We start from the raw sequence: 16,571 nt of genomic DNA, 5'->3' as shown, positions 1-16,571 counted from the left end.
GGACTTATTGGAAAAGACCCTGATGTTGGGAAAGATTGAAGGCAAAAGAAGGACACAGCAGAGAATAAGATGAGTGTCATGGAAGCAACTAACATGGGGTCACAAAGAGTTAGACATGACTGAATGACTGAACAACAGTAACAACAACTTTGTGACTCTAAGCCTAGTGCTCTATCCACTGTTCCACCTACCTGCTCCTAGAAAATACCTGGCGATAAGAGGCGGGGTGTCTTATTCGTGGAATAGCAAGAAGGCTAGTGTCACTTGATCACAGAGTATGTAATAGGTTCTAAAGTATAAAAAAAAACTGGAAAGATGGTGGGGGTAGGTTAAAAAAGGCTCTGAATTCCAGGTTAATTTTGTATTTGATCCTGAGCGTGATGGAGAGCCACTAGATTTTATTGATAAAGAGGCTGACATGGTTCAAAAATCACTGTGAAGTCTGATGGAATAGACTTCAGTGGGGTGAGACTTGTGGGAGGTAGAACTGTCAGGGTTTTGTAATAGTCCAGGTGTGAGATGATAAAGGTGATAAAGGACTGACCCAGACTGGAGAGAAGGGAGCATATTTGAGAGATGTTGCAAAAGTAAAATTAACAGGCCTTGGTAAGAGATTAGATATTGTGGGTGAGTGATAGTGAGAAGCTGAGGATAACCCCTAGATTTTTATTCTGGGAACTTGGAATCATGGTCCCTTAACAGTAGTAGGGAAATTTGAAAAAGGGATGATTTAGGGAGAAATATAATGAGTTCAGTTTTGTACACTTTTGCATTTAAGATGTCTACTGGATGGTTATATCGAGATGTCTGAAAGGCAGTTTGAAATGTGAGACTGGAGATTGGCAAAAAAAATTAGAGCTGGACAAATAAATCTGAGAATCATTTACATGGAGATGATAATTGCATCCAAGGGGACAGATGAAACTATCAAGGGAAATAATTAAGAGGAAGAAGACAAAAGGGCCCAGAACACAACCACATGGGATGCCCATGGTTAGTAGGTACAACCAGGTTAAAGATCCCTTAAAGGAGACAAACAACCAGCAGTCAGATGTGTAAGAGGAGAATCAGAATAGAATATTATCCCCCGAGATGGTGGAGGAAAGACAGTGACTTCCCAGAGCGCTACCCCATGATCCGTCCAAATGCCTTCAAATACTGCCATAAGACAAGTCCTAGAGCAGCAGAACCCACAAAAGGATGGGATGAGATCATTTTCCAGCCAAAGACAACTTAGAAGGTTGGCAGAAAAGGTCTGTTGTACTGTGGTGAGGACCCAGTCCCAGGCCGCGCAGGCACAAATCTAGTCCCAGGCAGGGCAAACCAGAGAAACAGGCCTCCAGAGCCTCAGAATTCAGCTAAGGCAACAACTACTTCTGGAACTCAGCTCATGGACCAGTGAAGGGGTAGAGTGGTTGGAGAAGGGGAGATTGTAGGGGTCTCTGCTGACACTGAGGCAGAACTCTGTTGTTTTGCCCATGCTCAGAACCAGGAAGCAGTCTTGAGGGGCAGCCCAGGTGAAGGAGGAGTGCAGGAACCCCAGAGTTTGCAACTACAGTGAAACAGAATTCTGTTCCCAGGTTAAAGAGCAAGCAGGCCTGTGGTTACTTATAGACCAGAACACAGGTCAGAGGAATGTAGAACATGCCTCTCCTTAAATAGTACCACCTGGGACCCTCTGAAGTTTGGAACAGTGTGTCCTGGAAGTAGTGCCCCACTTTAAAAGGAGTTAAAAGTCAAGAAATAGGCTAGAAAAATGAGCAGACAGAAAAAATTGCTGACCCTAGAAGGCTTCTTTGCTGACAAGGAAGATCAAAATATACCCTCAGAAGAAGATAAAAAGGTCAAAGCTCCAACATCCAAAGCTTCCAAGAAAAATATGAATTGGTCTCAGGCCAAAGAAGTGCCCAAAAAGGACTTTGAAAATAAAGTAAGGGGGGGGGGCGGAGCCAAGATGGTGGAGGAAAGACATTAAATGCACAGGGCTCCTGATATAATAACCCCAAAAATAGCAATAAAAGAACCCTTGGGGCAGAAAATCACACAAAAATATGGGCTGAGAGTTTTCTCCAGCTATAGATAGATTTCAGGGGGCTGTGCTGGGCCACGAATAAAGCCTAGCCCTGCAATTGGGCTGACACACCAGACACCTGCCAGAGGAATTTGCCCCAGTGCCTCAGAATTGGCTGCAGCACTAGTGTCTTCGCGTGGTCGGACTGAATGACTGTCCCAGGGGGGTAAGTGAAGGGGTACCAGTGGACTTGGGGGAAGGATTCAACTATCCCACCCCAGTGGGCAACCAGGAAGAAATCCTGAGCGGCTAAAGGCCCAGGTGGGGGCGGGGAGCAGGGGAGCAGTCTCATCAGAAGCTGACAACCACACCACAGAAAGCTTTGCTGGTTGGTTTCTTAGTAAAGTAGACCTGAGGTTATCTCTGGACCTGAGAACAGGCCAAGTGAGATTAAAACTTTCCCCTCCTCAACCCCAAATACCTGGGACCCTCTGAAGCTGAGAACATGAGCAGAGCTGAGGAGCAGCCCCCACCCCCACCCCACCCCTCACCCCCCAGTGGAGAGTATAAAATCAAATGAAAGTGAGGCCAGGCAGGCTGAGAAGAAGCCCAACCATCCCCTGGGCCATGCTGTAGCTTGAACAGTGTGTCCTGGAAGCAGAGCCACACTTTAAGAAGGAGTTAAAAGCCAAGAAATAGTAAGCCAGGATGAGTAGGCAGAGAAAGCAGAAGACCATTGGAAACTTCTTTGAGGGTAAGGTAGACCGCAATACAACCTCAGAAGAAGAAGATAATAACAGGGTCAAAGCTCCAACATCCAAAGCATCCAAGAAAAATATGAACTGGTCTCAGACCATGGAAGCTCTCAAAAGGGACTTTGAAGAGAAAGTAGGAGAAATAGAAAGAAGATGTAGAGAAAAGGAGGAAAGAATGGAAAGGGAAATGAGAGCAATGCAGGAGATTCATGAGAAAAAAGTCAACAGTTTGAAAATAAAGTAAGAGAGTGAGAGGGAAAAATAGAAATAAAAATGAGAGAGATGCAGGAAAGTCATGAAAAAAAGTCAACAGCTTGAAAAGCCAAATTGGCCAAATGGAAAAGGAGGTACAAAAGCTCTATGAAGAAAATAATGGCTTGAAAACTGGGATTGAGCAAAATGGAAGCTAATGACTTCATGAGAAATCAAAACACAATAAAGCAAAACCAAAAAAATGTGAAATATCTCCTTGGAAAAACAACTGACATAGAAAATAGATCCAGGAGAGATAATTTGAAAATCATTTGACTACCTGAAAACCATGATAAAAAAAAAAAAAAAAGAAGAGCTTAGACATCATCCTCCAAGAAATAGTCAGGGAAAAGTACCCTGATGTTCTAGAAACAGAAGGTAAAATAGAAATGGAAAGAATCCACCAATCATCTCAAAATGAAAACTTCTAGGAATATTTTAGCCAAATTCCAGAGCTCCTAGGTCAAGGAGAAAATATTGCAAGCAGTCAGAAAGAAACAATTCAAGTACTGTGGAGTCACAGTCAGGATAATAAAGATCTAACAGCTTCTACATTAAAGGATTGGAGGGCTTGGAATAGGATATTCCAGAGGGCAAAGGAAATAGGATTACAACCAAAAATCACCTAGCCAGAAAAACTGCTATAATCTTTCAGGGGGGGAAATTGGAATTCAATGAAAGAGAGGATTTTCAGGCATTCATGATGAAAAAGACCTGAACTGAATAGAAAATTTGAATTTCAACTACAAGACTGTAGAGAAGCATAAAAAGGTAAGCAGGAAAAAGAAATCATGAGGGATATTAAAAGTTTAAACTGTTTGCATTCCTACATGAAAAGATGATACTTCTAACATAAGAACTTTCTCATTATTAGTGCAGCTTAATGGAATATACTTAGAGGGCATAGGTGTGAGTTGAATATGAAGGAATGATAACTTTAAAGCATTTTCATTGATTTTTTTTGTGGGGCAGTTGGGGTTGGGTGGCTTTCCCAGGGTCATATAGCCAGGTATCTGAGGCCGGGTTTGGGCTTAGGTCCTTCTGGGTCCAGGTTTGGTGTTTTGTCCACTATGTGGCCTAACTGCCCCCTGTTGGTATCTTTTAAAAAATATATTAAGGGGGGAGAGGAATGCACTGGAAGAAAGGGAAAGGGAGAGTTGGAATGGGTTAAAGTAGCTCACATAAAAGAATCAAGAAAAAGCTTAAGGAATGAAGGGGAAGTTACAGGAGGTACAGGGGAGTTAGTGAGCCTTACTCTCATCAGAATTGTCTCAAAGAGGGCATAACATAGACACTCAATTGTGTATTGTAATATATCTTGCCCTGTGGGAAAGTGGGGGGGGAGAAGGTGATAAGGGAGGAGGAGGGAAGGAAGGGAGGGCAGATTGGGGGAGGGAGTAGTCAGAAGCAAAATACTTTTGAGGAGGGGTAAGGTGAAAGAAGATATAAAATAGAGTAAATATCAAGGGGAGGAAATAGGTTAGCAATAACTGTGAAAAAAAATTTGAAGCAAGTTTATCTGATAGGCCTCAGTTCTCAAACACATAGAGAACTGAGCCAAATTTGTTAAAATGAGAGCCATTCCCCAGTTGATAGATGATCAAAAGACATGAAGTTTGGGGGGAAGCTAGGTGGCACAGTAGATAAAGCACCAGCCTTGGATTCAGGAGGACCTGAGTTCAAATCCGGCCTCAGACACTTGACACTTACTAGCTGTGTGACCCTGGACAAGTCACTTAACCCTGATTGCCCCCCCAAATAAATAAATAAGACCTTGTTGGTCCTCTCTCGAGGACTTTGGTCATTGAAAAAGGTCATTTCCCCAATTTTTTTATGGCAAGTTTTCAGATGAAATAATCAAAGCCACCTGAAGCCATATGAAAAAAAAAGCTCTAACTCAGTATTGATTGGAGAGATTCAGGTCAAATCAATTCTGGGTACTATCTCATACCTATTGGATTGGATAATAGGACAACAAAGGAAAATGAAAAATGTTGTGGGGTATATGAGGAAAATGAGACATCAATACACTCTTGGTAAAGTTGTAAAGTGATTCAAACATTCTATAAAGCAATTTGGAACTATGGCCAAAGGGCTATAAAACCATCCATACTCTTTGACCTAGCAATACCACTACCAGGTTGGTATCCTAAAAGAGATTTTTTTAAAAAGTTGAATTCAAAGTTGGGGTGATGCCCATCAATTGGGGAATGGCTGAACAAATTGTGGGATGGGATTAGGATGGAACACTATAGTGCTGTAAGAAATGATGAGCAGTTGAAAGACATGAAGGTGCACAAAAAGCTGTAGATGAGATGAATGAAAAAGAACTGAATGGGAAGCAAATTTATGTTGCCCGAGTTCAGAAAAAAGTGGAGTGACAGACAGAACTCAAGCGCAAATTTGAACAAATGAAGCAGGATAGGATCACCAGATACCAGGGTGTTAACCTGTATGTGAAAAATCTTGATGATGGTATTGATGATGAGCATCTGCGAAAAGAGTTCTCACCATTTGGTACAATTACTAGTGCAAAGGTGATGATGGAAGGTGGCCGCAGCAAAGGGTTTGGGTTTGTATGTTTCTCTTCGCCAGAGGAAGCTACCAAAGCAGGCACGGAAATGAATGGCAGGATTGTTGCCACTAAGTCATTGTATGCAGCTTTAGCCCAGCACAAAGAAGAGCGGCAGGCTCACCTCACAAACCAGTATATGCAGAGAATGGTGAGCATCAGAGCCGTGCCCAACGCTGAAATCAACCCCTATCAACCTCCTTCAGGTTACTTCATGGCAGCTATTCCTCAGACTCAGAACCATGCTGCATACTATCCTGCTAACCAAATTGCTCAACTCAGACCAAGTCCTCACTGAACTGCTCAGGGTGCCAGACCTCATCCATTCTAGAACATGCCCGGTGCTATCCACCCAGCAGCTCCTAGGCCACCATTTGGTACAACGAGACCAGCTTCTCCACAGGTTCCACGAGTCATGTCAACACAGTGTGTTGCAAACACATTAACTCAGACAATGGGTCTATGTCCCACAGCAGATGCTGCAGCAGCTACTCCTGCTGTCTGCACAGTTCCACATTATAAGTATGCTGCAGGTGTTCGCAATCCTCAACAGCATCTTAATGCACAGCCACAGGTTACCATGCAGCACCCTGCTGTTCATGTGCAAGGTCAAGAACCTTTAACTGCTTCCATATTGGCATCTGCCCCTCCTCAAGAGCAAAAACAGATGCTAGGTGAATGGCTGTTTCCACTCATTCAGGCTATGCACCCTACCCTGGCTGTTAAAATCACTGGCATGTTGCTAGAAATTGACAACTCTGAGCTTCTTCATATGCTTGAGTCTCCCAAGTCTCTCTGCTCTAAGACTGATGAAGCTGTAGCCATACTGCAAGCTCACCAAGCTAAAGAAGCTGCCCAGAAAGCAGTTAACAGTGCCACTGGAGTTCCGACTGTTTAAAAGAAAAGATCAGGAACCATGAAATAGAACCTCTGCTTCCCAGAAGAAAAACATCTAAACATCAAAAAACTTAAATATTGTAAAAAAAACATTGCAAAATAGAAAATAAATAAAAAAGAAAAGGAAAAAAATAAATTTAAATTTTTTTTTAAAAAAAGAAATGATGAGCAGGATGTTCATGGCTTACGAAAAATGCATTCCATCTACAAAGAACTGATGGTATCTGAATACAGATTGAAGTATAATTTTTTTTTGTTAATTCCTCTTTCTAAAGCTTTTTTGTCTGTTTTCTTTCACAACCTGACTAATGGGGAAATGTTTTGCATGACTGCACATGTATAACATATTGAATTTCTTGAGTTCTTAAGGAGGGGTAGGGAGGGAGGGAGGGAGGAAGATAATTTGGAATACAATGTTTTAAAAATCAATGTGAGGGGCAGCTAGGTGGTGCAGTGGATAGAGCACTGGCCCTGGATTCAGGAGTACCTGAGTTCAAATCCAGCCTCAGACACTTGACACTTATTAGCTGTGTGACCCTGGGCAAGTCACTTAATCCCAATTGCCTCACAAAAACAAAAACAAAAAACAATGTGAAAATTTATTTATATATGTAACTGGAGGGAAATTCTAAATAAATAAATGGAAAAATGAATGGATGAATAAATAAATGGATGAAGTAATGAAGTAATGACTAGATAGATAGATAAGAAGTGAGAATATTTTCCCCCAAACCTAGAGAGTAGAGAATATCAAGGTAAAGAGAGTGATCAACAGTGACAAAGCCTGCAGAGGAATCAAGAGGAATGGTCTCATTTCTTTAATTTCTGCTGCATCGAAAAGCCTGAAAAGACTTGTATGAACTGATGTATAACGAAGACAGGAGAACCAAGAGAACATTGTGCACAGAGAAAGCAATATTGTTTGATGAAGAACTGTGAAAGACTTAACTATTCTTAATACAATGATCCTAGACAATCCCAAAGGACTATCCATGAAACATACTATCTTCCTCCAGAGAAAGAACTGATATTATTGGGACACAGACTAAAGCATGCTATTTTTCACTTTCATTTTTTTCCTTTATTCAAGTGTACTTACACAAAATTTATGGTAATGTTTTACATAATCGTACATATATAACCTATATCTGATTGCTTACCACCTTAGGGAGGGTGGAGGGAAGGGAGGGAGAGATAAAAATTGGAACCCAAAACTATAAATAAAAATGTTTACTCTAAAAAAGATTCTGCTGTACCAATATAGTAGTCTCTTCTTGGGTATATGTTGCTATGTCTCACATCTTATTCAGGGTAATGATGTAAAGAAAGCATGTCAATCTGGTTTTCTCTTGAGGATGTTATAGTGTCTCCATTTCTGTGGTCCAGTACTCTTTTAAGGACATTCTTGTTGTACATAGAACTCCCCTTCAAAAACTCTATTAAAGGTGATTTTTCTCCCACAACCTTAGTGGAACTAGATGTAGATCATCTCCATGATATTATGCTGCTATTTCTTCCAGGGGCTCAGAATCATTCACAGAAGAGATTTCCTCTTCTGTATGAACAGGTTTTGGTGTAATATTCTTTTTAGGTGACAACTCAAACATATTTATAAACTTCAACCTCAGTTGTAGTGAGGATTCATTAATGCTGCAAGTTTACCACATCACTCTTTGGTCTCAGATAGAGATTAAGTATTGTCCCACAACTGGGCATTTTCAGAGCTTGTAAATGATCGAATGAGTATGGGAATCCTCAGTGTCATTGTTCCTTAGTGGGTTCCCTGACCTCATTCCCATACATACTTTTCTACTTTTCTCTAACGTTCTCACTCTGATCTTTATCCCTTCTAAATATTAATATCCATAAATCAATAGCATTTTCTAAATATTACATCCATATCTTCACAACATTTATCCAGTCACTAAAGAGTAACATACCATTTAACAAAACTTGGTTGAATTGCAAGTCAAATTAGCATCATATATTAAAATAAATAATTAGATTAAAATAGAAGTCATAAAACAGTTGTCATACTATATTCCTTGCAATCTTCAGATGACAAGCATTAACATTCATAAATGATCAAGTGGTAAATGGAGTTCAATTCACTGCAGGCAATACACTAATAAGGTGTAAAAACAATTCAATTTAAAAATTAAAAAATACTCCCCCAAAAGGACAAAAACAAAACAATAGCATTGATTAAAAAAGAAAATCTAAATAATAATTTCATTGAGGAGGAGGAAAATTAAAAAGTATTGTTGGGGGCAGCTAATTATTATTATTAAAAATTATTATTAAAAATAAAATGGTACATCAGAAGGAAATCACATCAAAATCAAAAGAATAAAATTTTAAAATTGAAAAACTAGTATTAAAAGAAAATTCAATACATAATAGACTTCTTCAAAAGCACACTGTATTATACTAAATTCATCACAAACTGTAAAAGAAAAAAATGAATGGATGAATTATTAAGATGAAAGATCTAAGTAAGGGAAAGGAAAATCCAACTTCAAAATCAAAACCCTTTTAATACTGGCAAAATAAATACTTGTTTAATAATAAAAGTATGCACCCTCTGGATCATGTGACCAACATGGAGCACTAGACACTTTTTACAATCCTCACAACTTCTTAAACATTTCCAAAATAAGAATTTTGCATAAGAAATAAAGCATTTTCATCTGTCTCTATAGGCTGACACAACAATTCTAAACAGATAATGACTCAATGAGATAACAGCAGAGGGAAATAATCCCAAACCCCTAATGTGCTTGTTTAGCACCTCCTTCACAACTAGGCACCATGTTTTGGCAGGGCTACACAAGCCAACCCACTGTTTTCTGACAGAATTAAACTCTGTCTTCTCCTCCCTATGCCATACAAAAGTGGTCAAAGGATATTAACATTTCTCAAAAGAAAAATTATAAAATTTCAAGAACTACATTAAAAATGCTCCAAGTAATTAACAATAAGAGAAATGCACATCAAAGTTAGTCTGAGGTCTCACCTCATACCCTGATGACAAAAGGAGCAATTAATTAATGTTGTAGGGATTGTGGGATTGTGGGATTGTGGGATAGTATGATCAGTGATGCTTTGTAGGTGAAGCTCTGAATTGGTACATCCATTTTGGAAAGCCATTTGGAATTTGGCAAATGAAGTGACTAAAATAGCCATACTCCATATACACAAAAATATTTATAGCAGCAATTTTTGTGACAACAAACAATTGGAAACAAAGTAGATGTCCATTGATTGAATTATGGCTAAACAATTGTGGTACATGAAAGTTATGGAATATTACTGTGTAAGGAATGGTAAATGGAATGAACACAAAGAAGCATGAAAAGATCTACAAGAGTCAAGAAAGCAATATAGACTATGACTATAACTAAATATAAATGGAAATAAAAGCCAAATACACACAAATCAGAAGTAATGTGTCACATTACAAATGTTTTCAGACTTTTCCATTCAATTATTCAGTTGTGGGGGCAGCTAGGTGGCACAGTGGATAAATCATCAGCCCTGGATTCAGGAGGACCTTAGTTCAAATCCTGACTCAGACACTTGACACTTACTAGCTGTGTGACCCTGCGCAAATCACTTAACCTTCATTGCCCTGCCAGAAAAAAAATTAATCAGTTGTACTAACTTTTATTCTTTTTTTCTTTTTGACTTTAAAAATGCTGTTTCTTATATGAAATGGCTTTCTGTGAGAAAAAGTGGGAATGCTACTTAGGAAAACTATAGTGATATTTAAAAAGACAAAAAGTAATTTAAAATTTATTTTAAAAAATAATGATTTATCATTATCTGAGAATCTTTTTAGAAGTTACCAGAGCCAGTCTAACACAAAGTCTCAATCTGTGAACTAAAACTATAAAAATGAGTAAACAATAAAAGCTAAGGAGCTATTAAAGTGGTAAGGGTGTCCAAGATTCAACCTCAGAAAAGAATATCTCTGAAATACCTAGAAGCTAAATTTCAAAGGGAATCAAACCTTTAGCACAAGATTGGAATTCCTCAAAGACATGAATCAAGAGTTCTTTTAAATATGTTAAAATATGATAAAATAAAAACACTAGAGTAAAGAATTGAAAAAGAAATTAAGTCTTTGGAGGAAAGATGAGAAGAGAAGTACTTACTACAAGGAATACAAATCCTTAACCCAATAACAGACTCCCTGAAAATTAGAATTTATCAAACAGAAGTTAACATTTCCAAGAGAGACTACTAAGAAATATTAAATAGAGCCAAAAGTTAAAAAATATAAAATGTAAAATATCTCTGATAAATATCTTATTATTTATAACTGATCTGGAAAAAAAGATGAAGGTGAAATAACTCAAGAATCACTATAACACATTAGAGCTAGGATGTTTAAAAAGAGCCTGAATATGATATTTCAAAAGATAGTGTAGTTGCAGGAAGAAGTGCAGCCAAGAGTCCCCTACCACACATGTTCCAAACAGACCTAGAAAACAATAAGACTGAACTCTGATTGGGAAATTCAAAACCAAACTACAGTGAGTCATTTTTCAGATCCAGGTCAGCTTAGGAAAAAAAGACAAGCAGTTTGAAATGTCCAATGAGCCTTGTGGATTTGAGGCTAGAGCTCAGAAGAAAGGTTAGAACTGGGAAAAGAAGTCTGAGAATCATCTGCATAGAGATGATTATTGAAACCATGAAAGTCAATAAGATCAAAGGAGAAAAAAAAGAAAGTCAATAAGATCCAAGTGAAATGACTTAGAGGAAGAGGAGCATAGAATTCAGTACAGAGCCTTAGTGGTTATGTACAGTTCATGGGGATTATCTGGACAAATATCTAGCAAACAGCTGAGAAGGGTCAGTCATACAGACAGCAGAAGAACTAGCAAGGATAGTGTCATGAAAATCTACAGAGAAAAGAATGATTGACAGAGCTAAAAGCTGCAGAGAGGTCAAGAAAGGTAAAATTTGAAATATCTTAGAATTGGAAAAATACAAGTTAAAGTAACCCTGGAAGGGGCAGGTAGGTAGCACAGTGTATAGAGCACTGGCCCTGGATTCAGGAGGACCTGAGTTCAAATCCGACCTCAGACACTAACTGTGTGACTCTTGACACTTACTAGCTGTGTGGTTCATCACAGAGAATTTCTTCTTCTTGGTATTTATAGGTTTGACAATTCATCAATTAGGGAATGGTTCTACTCAGTTCCATACATATTTTAGAAATGTTGCATTGTTTAGACAAATACACTGTAAAGATTTTCCCCCATTTTCTTGCTTTTCTTCTAATTTTAGCTGCACTTAGTTTTGTTTGTTCAAAACCTTTTTAATTTTATATAATATAATTTTCCACTTTATCTCCTGTGATATTCTCTATCTCTTTGGTCATAAACAATTTTACTATCTAACAAAAATTTTTTCCATGCTTGGAGTAGTGAATAATGTTCTAAACTTGGAGTAAGATAAATGAAATCCTTCCTCTTACACTCAATAAGTGTGTGATTGAGGTATGATCACTTAACTTCATTGGGCCTTGGTTTTCTCATATGTAAAATAAGGATAATAATATCTATAAAAACAGGATTATTGTCAGTCTCAATTGAAAAAAGTGTGTAAAGCACTTTGGGAATTTTAAAGCACCATATAAAATACAGATATCATCATTTTGGTTGCATTATTACATTTTCTCACATTGAGCTTAAATTAAGTCCCCTAAAAGACCCAGGTCTAAGCCTTAGTTTAGGAAGGACATTGCTAAACTGATGCATTTCATATTTTGTTTTGTTTTGTTTTGGTTTTTTGGTGAGGCAATTGGGGTTAAGTGACTTCCCAGGGTCACACAGCTAGTAAGTGTTAAATGTCTGAGGCCAGATTTGAACTCAGGTCCTCCTGACTCCAGGGCCAGTGCTCTATCCACTGTGCCACCTAGCTGCCCCTAAGCTGATGCATTTCTTTTTTTTTTCTTTTTTTTTTTTTTTGCAGGGCAATGAGGGTTAAGTGACTTGCCCAGGGTCACACAGCTAGGAAGTGTCAAGTGTCTGAGGCCGAATTTGAACTCAGGTACTCCTGAATCCAAGGCCGGTGCTTTACTACTGCTCCATCTAGCTGCCTAGCTGTTACATTTCTAAAGAAGGACAACTAGAATGGTGAAGTTCATGACATGTGAGAATCTTATGAAAGAAAAGAAGATACTTAGACTAGAAAAGATGATAATTACCAGGAATGTGACAGCTATTTTCTAAATGTTCATAGAAATGTCACCTGAAAGAGGTATTAGATTTGGTTTCTGTGGCCAAAACAGTAGAAACAAGGAGCACTGGGGGGAAGTTACAAAGAGGCAAATTGAAATTGCATGTTTGGAAATTGTTTCTAGTTCATATTTAGGACTACCTATGAAAAAGAATGGGCTGCCTGTGTTCCCCCTCATTTGAGGTCACTCAAATGTTAGATACCTACTTGTTGGGTATAATGTAAAGGGAATTCCTTTCCAGCAACAGGTTATACTACATCAGGATTCTTAATCTTTTTTGGCATTTTCCTCCATCTTGCTCCCGTGCTGGTGACTGTTCCTCTTCTGAACTTTTTAAAATTTCCTTTTAGTTGTTGTTTTCTCCCATTATATTGTAAACTCTTTGATGTCAAGGAGTGACTTTCTTTTTCATATTTATATTCACAGCTTTTAGTACAGTGACTGGTGCTTAAATAAGTGTTTATTAACTAACTCTGGTAGATACCTTTGGCAGTCTGATAAAGTCTATAGATTCCTCAGAATTTTTTTATAAGCCTAAAATAAATAGGATTGCAAAGGTAATCAATTATACTAAAATACTATATTTAGGATATTAAAAAGTCCCAAGTTTATAGACATCAAGTGAAGAATCCTTGAACACTGAATTCTCCTTCCAAGTTGAAAATTCTATGATTTTGGAGGAAAGACCTGTGTTTCAGTCCTGGCTTTGTCAGTAATTCTGACTATACTTTCCTCAGTGTTAAAAATTGAAAACAATAATATTTACACTTCATGAGTTTATTTGTGAGGATAAAGATATGTGAAGTTCTTTTAAAAATCTTAAATGATATGTAAAATCAGTTGTCCTTATTTGTAGTAGTTGTAGTAGTGATGATATCATTAGTAATCCTAGATTGAGCTAAAAAAGATCATCTGGTACCACTTCTTGCCCAAACCATAAAACTCTTCAACAACTTATCTGATAAGGGTTCTGCACTCACACTTCCAAAGAAAGAGAGCTCATTGCTTTGTGAGGCATTCCATTCTATTTTTAATAGTTTTTCCCCATACAAAACTGAAATCTACCTCCCTATAACTTCTGTCTTTTGGACTGAGAGACGAGAAAAGAAGAGATGTCAAAGAACTGGAACCCTAAAGTACTATATAAACAGAGATTATTGTTATAGTTTTCTGCATAATTTTTATTTCTAAGATTAAAAAGTTTTATATAGGGGACAGTAGGCCAATCTATCAGAGTACACATATTTATTTTTTAATAACTTCAATTGGGGAAAGCATGATTTTCAAAAACTTTGTCATGGATTTGCTGATGAAATAATTGAACCTACATGATAGATTTACATGTCTTGTGATTGTTCATGGTTTTGAAGACTAGCAAGCTCTTCCAGGCAGCATGAGTTTGGAAACAAGTATTGGCTACGGCTGTCCCATTATTTATATTAAATCCTTTTGTTAATACTGAGAATTTTTATTTTCAATATGACTACCAAGGTCCTGAATTTCTAAACTAGAATGCTATGCTGTTGACCTCAAAGATATTTGGTCTTACAACACACTTAGCTCTTACTAACTAAAGATTCTCTTTTTCTACAGTCTGATTTAAGCAGAAGACACACACCATGCACTGTTTACTTGCAGTTGTTAGATTTGATTTTATTTACAAATCTTAAGCACATGTTGAGTCTAAGAGCCCATTTCTCCCCTAAGTAGTATTGCCCACCCAGAGCTAGATGATTCAGAGAACAGTCAGGGATGTGATGGACCAAGTGAGGGTTTTTGAGGATGGATGAAGACATGAATGTGTTTGTGGGCAGTAAGGAAAGAGCCAGTAGAAAAGGAGAGATTGGAATAAGTGAGGGAGTGAGGACAATAGAGGGGGCAATATGCTAGAAAAGATGGGATGTATTAGGAATACATGCATTTAGTGAGGTTTGCCTTGGCAATGAAAAGGTTCACCTTCTCATGTGAGAGAGGATGGGAGGAAATAGTGAGAAAGGTATCCAAGTGAGGTGAGGAGACAAGAAGAACATGCTCTCAGAGAATGCAGTCATTTTTTTCAGTAAAATAAGTTCTCAACTGAAAGGGTAAGAGGAGAGGAATCCATTAGAGATTTAAGTGGGAATGAAGAGGTCTGGAAAAACTGCTATGATGAGCAAGATAGTGAACCAGTTAGGACATTGTAAAGGAATTGCCATGCTACAGTGAACGACAAGTTGAAGCTAGGTCATCTCATGATATGGGGATTCCAAGCAAGGACTTACCAATCGAGTCAGCCTCAGGTAGAGTCATCCCAGGATGACTCTACATAGGTTTGTTGTTAAAAGCAGGGAACTTGGGGTGAGGGGAAGGAGGCCACTACTCTCATGGGGTGAGGTAAGCAAGTAGTATGGAGTTGTAGCATGCCAGAAAGACTGACAAAATTACCAATCCAAGAAATGAAATCACAAACACAGAGAAGAGACAAAATTATGCCAGTGAATGAATGAAGCATTTGTTGAGGAATTATTCTGTGCAAAACTGTACTAGGTGCTAGGGATTCAAGTAGGAAACTAAAATAGTCTATGCTCCCAGGGAGTTCACATTCTAAAAAAGGAAATACCACCCTAGGTGGCACAATGGATAGAGTAGTGGGCCTGGAGTTAGGAAGACCTGAGTTCAATTCTGGCCTCAGACACTTACTAGCTGTGTGACTGTGAGTAAGTCACTTAAGCTCTGTTTTTTTTACTCCACTAGAGAAGGAAATGGCAAACCACCCCATGGATGAAGTTGGCATGTTGGCATGCTGTGGTCCACAAGGTCATGAAGAGTCAGACACAATGAAAAAACAACAATGTATATGTGTGTATATGTATGTATATATACACACATATATGCATATACATATATATACACATCCATATATAAGATACATACTATCTTATATTTTTAAAAAATATATAAGCTTATTAGCAGTGTGAACCCAGGCACTGTTTGTTTCAGTTTCTTCATCTATAAAATGGGGATAATAATAGCTCCTACCTCCTAGTATGATGATGAAGATCAAATAAGGTAATAATTATAGAGCACTTAGCATAGTGCCTGACATATACTAATTGCTATGTAAATGTTAGCTATGATGATGATAGAAGTTTTCAGCTGCATGATAGATAAAAATATCCCATGGTCCTTAGAATATAGGGGCAGCTAGTGGATAGAGCACCGGTCCTGGAGTCAGGAGTACCTGAGTTCAAATCCGACCTCAGACACTTAACACTTACTAGCTGTGTGACCCTGGGCAAGTCACTTGACCCCAATTGCCTCACTAAAAAAAAACAAAAACAAAGAATATAATGGCAAAGTAGATAATGCCCCTTTTGAAATTTCATTTCCACTGACAAAATCATATCAATTATTGATGCTGAGCCATTTGATAGTGCCAATGACTATGGATCTTTAATAGATGTGGCTATAGCACCTGCAGGAACAACTACAAGGTTGTGTCTCTAGAGTAGTTGCTTCCCATGATGGCAGCTTTGGACACTGAGCTGGAAAGTATTACTATTCCAAAGGCTCTTGAGGCTCATGGTCCTGAGCAGTTTCTTTAGCGGTCAGGGAGGATATAGTGGTCAAGGTCATAGTGGTGGTTTTACTTTCCTATCACATGTTGCCACCTACTTCTCCATCAGGTGCCTTGCTGCTTCAGTTAGGTTGGCTTGCATATCCTGTGTATAGCATTTGGTTTGCAGTTGGTAAGGATAGCTGGCCCCTTCTCCATAAGAATTGTTTCCCTGAATGATTACTGTGAGTGCTGGGCTAAGATCAAAACCTTTGGTCTAAGGGTATGATAATACTGCT

At 38.3% G+C, this 16,571-nt stretch overlaps 1 pseudogene; it reads left to right on the top strand.

Moving 5' to 3' along the window:
- The window catches only part of LOC122754871, a 139,282-nt pseudogene extending 132,787 nt beyond the window's left edge, over nt 1-6,495 (top strand).
- Nucleotides 6,496-16,571: the final 10,076 nt, after the last annotated feature.

This window comes from Dromiciops gliroides, chromosome 4, assembly GCF_019393635.1.
Source record: "Dromiciops gliroides isolate mDroGli1 chromosome 4, mDroGli1.pri, whole genome shotgun sequence".
NCBI classification, from domain to species: domain Eukaryota; kingdom Metazoa; phylum Chordata; class Mammalia; order Microbiotheria; family Microbiotheriidae; genus Dromiciops; species Dromiciops gliroides.
Note: the sequence above shows the minus strand (reverse complement) of the source record. Positions and strands in the feature narration are given on the sequence as shown.